We start from the raw sequence: 6000 nt of genomic DNA on the forward strand, positions 1-6000 counted from the left end.
AAGAGCCCGGATCTCAATCCCATTGAGCACGTCTGGGTCCTGTTGGACCGGAGGTTGAGGGCTAGGGCCATTCCCCCTAGAAATGTCCGGGAACTTGCAGGTGCCTTGGTGGAAGAGTGGGGTAACATTTCACAGCAAGAACTGGCAAATTTGGTGCAGTCTATGAGGAGATGCACTGCAGTACTTAATGCAGCTGGTGGCCACACCAGATACTGACTGATACCTTTGATTTTAACCCCCCCCCTTTGTTCAGGGACACATTATTCCATTGCTGTTAGTCACATGTCTGTGGAACTTGTTCAGTTCATGTCAGTTGTTGAATCTCGTTATGTTCAAATATTTACACATGTTAAGTTTGCTGAAAATAAATGCAGTTGACAGTGAGTGGATGTTTCTTTTTTTGCTGAGTTTATGAGAGTACTTGTGTGGTACTAAAGATAATAGGCTTTGTAGGACAGAGTCACAATATCTGAGAGTGCAGTAGATAGAGGGTGCCTTTTATTCTTTTTGTAAATAATGTGAAATTATTCTGCATGACCTCTTGCAGTCGTTTATTGATTTAGATTTTTTTTCCTTCGGTTTAGATCAGTTTCAAAATAAATATTTTGGACAATCTGTTTTGCTATATTATCATTTTTTATTTTAATTTTATGTTCTTAAATGCTATGACACATTTATGGTTGGTTGTCTTAAAATTGCAATGGATATGAGACTACAATCTATGATATTTGAATTGCCTCAAGTTTGATCTAGATCACTAAATACCCATAGAGAGAAATGGTGGTCTAATAGCCCACTCTAAGTTATTACTTTGCTATAGTTAGGAATGTTGTTACACCCCTTGACGTTTTCAACATTTTGTTGTTACAGCCTGATTTTAAAATGGATTAAATTGAGATGTGTCACTTATACCACATATAATACACATAATACCTCATAATGTCAAAGTCAAATGTTGTTCATTTTACAAATGAATGAAAAGCTGAAATGTCTTGAGTCAATAAGTATTCAACCTCCTTTGTTATGGAAAGCCTAAATAAGTTTATGGAGTAAATATTTGCTTAACAAATCACATTGACTCACTCTGTATGCAATAATAGTGGTTAACATGATTTCTTTTAATGACAACCTCATCTCTGTACCCCACATACAGTTGAAGTCTGAGGTTTACATACACCGTAGCCAAATACATTTAAACTGTTTTTTTACCTTTATTTAACTACGCAGGTTAGTTAAGAACAAATTCTTATTTTCAATGACGGCCTTGGAACAGTGGGTTAACTGCCTTGTTCAGGGGCAGAAAAACAGATTTTTACCTTGTCAGTTCGGGGATTCGAACTTGCAACCTTTTGGTTACTAGTCCAATGCTCTTACCATTAGGCTACCTGCCACTCTGTTGTTCACAATTCCTGACATTTAATCCTAGTAACAATTCCCTGTCTTAGGTCAGTTAGGATCACCACTTTATTTTAAGAATGTGAAATGTCAGAATAATAGTTGCGAGAATTATTTATTTCAGCTTTGATTTATTTCATCACATTCCCAGTGGGTCAGAAGTTTACAAACAGTCATGACCAAAAGTTTTGAGAATGACACAAATATTAATTTTCAAAGTCTGCTGCCTTAGTGTCTTTAGATATTTTTGTCAGATGTTACTATGGAATACTGAAGTATAATTACAAGCATTTCATAAGTGTCAAAGGCTTTTATTGACAATTACATAAAGTTGATGCAAAGAGTCAATATTTGCAGTGTTGACCCCTATTTTTCAAGATCTCTTCAATCCGCTCTGGCATGCTGTCAATTAACTTCTGGGCCACATCCTGACTGATGGCAGCCCATTCTTGCATAATCAGTGCTTGGAGTTTGTCAGAATATGTGGGGTTTTGTTTTTCCACCCGCCTCTTGAGGATTGACCACAAGTTCTCAATGGGATTAAGGTCTGGGGAGTTTCCTGGCCATGGACCCAAAATATTGATGTTTTGTTCCCTGAGCCAATTAGGTATCACGTTTGCCTTATGGCAAGGTGCTCCATCATGCTGGAAAAGGCATTGTTCGTCACCAAGTTGTTCCTCCATGGTTGGGAGAAGTTGCTCTCGGAGGATGTGTTGGTACCATTCTTTGTTCATGGCTGTGTTCTTAGGCAAAATTGTGAGTGAGCCCACTCCCAGAAGCAACCCCACACATGAATGGTCTCAAGATGCTTTACTGTTGGCATGACACAGGACTGATGGTAGCGCTCACCTTGTCTTCTCCGGACAAGCTTTTTTCCGGATGCCCCAAACAATCGAAAAGGGGATTCATCAGAGAAAATGACTTTACCCCAGTCCTCAGGAGTCCAATCCCTGTACCTTTTGCAGAATATCAGTCTGTCCCTGATGTTTTTCCTGGAGAGAAGTGGCTTCTTTGCTGTCCTTCTTGACACCAGGCCATCCTCCAAAAGTCTACCCCTCACTGTGCATGCAAATGCACTCACACCTGCCTGCTGCCATTCCTGAGCAAGCTCTGTAATGGTGGTGCCCCGATCCCGCAGCTGAATCAACTTTAGGAGACGGTCCTGGCACTTGTTGGACTTTCTTGGGCACCCTGAAACCTTCTTCACAACAATTGAACCGCTCTCCTTGAAGTTCTTCATGATCCGATAAATGGTTGATTTAGGTGCAATCTTACTGGCAGCAATATCCTTGCCTGTGGAGCCCTTTTTTTGCAAAGCAAAAAAAACATGGTTGACAGAGGAAGAACAATGATTCCAAGCACCACCCTCCTTTTGAAGCATCCAGTCTGTTATTCGAACTCAATCAGCATGACACAGTGATCTCCAGCCTTGTCCTCGTCAACACTCACACCTGTGTTAAAGAGAGAACCACTGACATGATGTCAGCTGGTCCTTTTGTGGCAGGGCTGAAATGCAGTGGAAATGTTTTTGGGGGATTCAGTTCATTTGCATGGCAAAGAGGGACTTTGCAATTAATTGCAATTCATCTGATCACTCTTCATAACATTCTGGAGTATATGCAAATTGCCATCATACAAACTGAGGCAGCAGACTTTGTGAAAATATTGTGTCGTTCTCAAAACTTTTGGCCACGACTTTACACTCAATTAGTATTTGGTAGCATTGCCTTTAAATTGTTTAACTTGGGTCAAACGTTTTGTGTAGCCTTCCACAAGCTTCCCACAATAAGTTGGGTGACTTTTGGCCCATTCTTCCTGACAGAGCTGGTGTAACTGAGTCAGGTTTGTTGGCCTCCTTGCTCACACACGCTTTTTCAGTTCTGCCCACAAATTTTCTACTGGATTGAGGTCAGGGCTTTGTGATGGCCACTCCAATACCTTGATTTTGTTGTCCTTAAGTCATTGTCCATTTGGAAGATCCATTTGTGACCAAGCTTTCACTTCCTGACTGATGTCTTGAGATGTTGCTTCAATATATCCACATAATTTTCCGCCCTCATGATGCCATCTATTTTGTGAAGTGCACCAATCCCTCCTCCAGCAAAGCACCCCCTCAATATGATGCTGCCACCCTCATGCTTCACGGTTGGGATGGTGGTCTTCAGCTGGCAAGCTGTGTGATCCCATGGTGTTTATACTTGCGTACTATTGTTTGTACAGATGAACTTGCTACCTTCAGGCTTTTGGAAAATGCTCCCAAGGATGAACCAGACTTGTGGAGGTCTCCAATTTTTTCTCTGAAGTCTTGGCTGATTTCTTTAGATGTTCCCATGATGTCAAACAAAAAGACACTGAGTTTGAAGGTAGGCCTTGAAATACATCCACAGATACACCTCCAATTGACTCAAATGATGTCAATTAGCCTAACAGAATCTTCTAAAGCCATGACGTAATTTTCTGGAATTTTCCAAGCTGATTAAAGGCCCAGTCAACTTAGTGTATGCAAAATCTTGACCCACTGGAATTGTGATACAGTGAATTATACATGAAATAATCTGTCTGTAAACAATTGTTGGAAAAATGACTTGTCATGCACAAGGTAGATGTCCTAACCGACTTGCCAAAACTATAGGTTGTTAACAAGAAATTTGTGGAGTGGTTGAAGAACGAGTTTTAATGACTCCAACCTAAGCGTATGTAAACTTCCGACTTCAACTGTATACAATTATCTGTAAGGTCCCTCAGTTAAGTAGTGAATTTCAAGCACAGATTCAACCACAAAGCCGACATTGAATATTACTTTGAGCATGCTGAAGTTATTAATTACACTTTGAATGGTGTATCAATACACCCAGTCACTACAAAGATACAGATGTCCTTCCGAACTCAGTTGCCGAAGACAAAGAAAACCGCTCAGGGGTTTCACCATGAGGCCAATGGTGATTTTAAAACAGAGTTTAATGGCTGTAATAATAGGAGAAAACTGAGCATGTATCAACAACATTGTAGTTACTCCAAAATACTAACCTAAATAACAGTGAAAAGAAGAAAGCCCGTACAGAATAAAACATCTATTCCATAACATGCATCCTGTTTCCAACAAGGCACTAAAGTAATGCTGCAAACAAAGTGTCAAATTAAGGAACTTTTTGTCCTGAATACTAAGTGTTCTTTTTGAGGCAAATCCATCATAACACATCACTGAGTATCACTTTTCATATTTTCAAGCATAGCAGTGGCTGCATTATGGTATGGGTATTGTTACGGTGCTGACTTTTGCCCGTCGCCTGCAGCAAAAGCCTCTATCCCGTCCCCTGGCTAGGCAGAGTACTTTAGGATTTTTGTCACTTCGGTGTAACAAGGGCCTTGCCGTGCGGCCCTACCAACTCTTCTATGTATTCGTAATGGCACTTCGCGTGAGTTGGGTTTGTTCCTTCGTTCACGTTGTCACTCCCTTATTTGGGGCCTTGGATAGATGAGTACTTTATTACTTTATGTTTATAGACTCTTCCTATACTCCCTTACCTTATTGGGTCCTCTTCTCTTATATATCAATACCTAATAACTAATATTCTGTTAGTTATTATGCTCGTCAGCTAATAGTCACTGGGAAACTAGTATTGTTATATGTATTTGACTCCTTCCAAAGATATATTATTGTCCACACAATGAAATATTATTTAGTGCAATCACTTTAACCTATAACCAGGGTCACTTTCTGTTCCGTGAGAGTGTCAGAGGCGTTTGCTCTCCAGATCGTTAATCTGGCCTAGTTGTCAAAGTTTCAAGCTTTTATTAAGTTAATCCGTTTTTGGTCTTTATACACGTTATTACAATTCAATGGTTATACAGTCCCAATACATCAATAATGCGCTATGCTATGCCACGTAATATTTTGCAAAGGTAAAAAGCTTAACACACTTCTTTATGACTCTTTAAACAAAGCAAACACCCATATATTTACCTTGAAGCTTTATTCCCTTGGTCCTTCCCGAAACTGGTCTTTATAAGAGTAGTAATATTTTTGCAGCCTTCTGCTGTTTATACTACTACAATCTTCTTATTTAGTCTGAATTTCCTATGGTTTTTACTGCCTACTGTTTAGATATTGATTCCTTCTTATCGACTCTTGGCTACTACGAGGCTTTAACTATTTCTGGGCTTTTTCGTTCTTGCCGAATTGCGATTGTTACTGACACACCAAAGATGGAACGTTGTTGTTATCAAGAGTTCTCCACACCTCGCATTGTTGAGGGGCGAAGTTCTCTCGTACACAATCTTGTTCACTTATTATTTTTATAGAGGTGCGTGGTACAACACAATTCTTTAAGATATACCAGTCTATAGTTTGCTCGCGCCTTGAGATCAAATTAGTCAATACAAACAGAGTATAGTAAAAGTAATTTACCTGGTCTGATGATTCTCTATGATGTCCAAATCATATGGGTAGAGGATCGTGCCTATCTCTCCTCCTTTTATACCTCTTTTAGACACTCAGTTTGGGGAAAGATGTTCGGGAGTGCAATCTATCTTAACACAGAGTGCCATTGCATTACGTATGGTAGCACTTAGTCCAATGTTAGTTCCTTTAGCACTGATGCCCAT

This window comes from Oncorhynchus mykiss, chromosome 23 (assembly GCF_013265735.2).
Source record: "Oncorhynchus mykiss isolate Arlee chromosome 23, USDA_OmykA_1.1, whole genome shotgun sequence".
NCBI classification, from domain to species: Eukaryota; Metazoa; Chordata; class Actinopteri; order Salmoniformes; family Salmonidae; genus Oncorhynchus; species Oncorhynchus mykiss.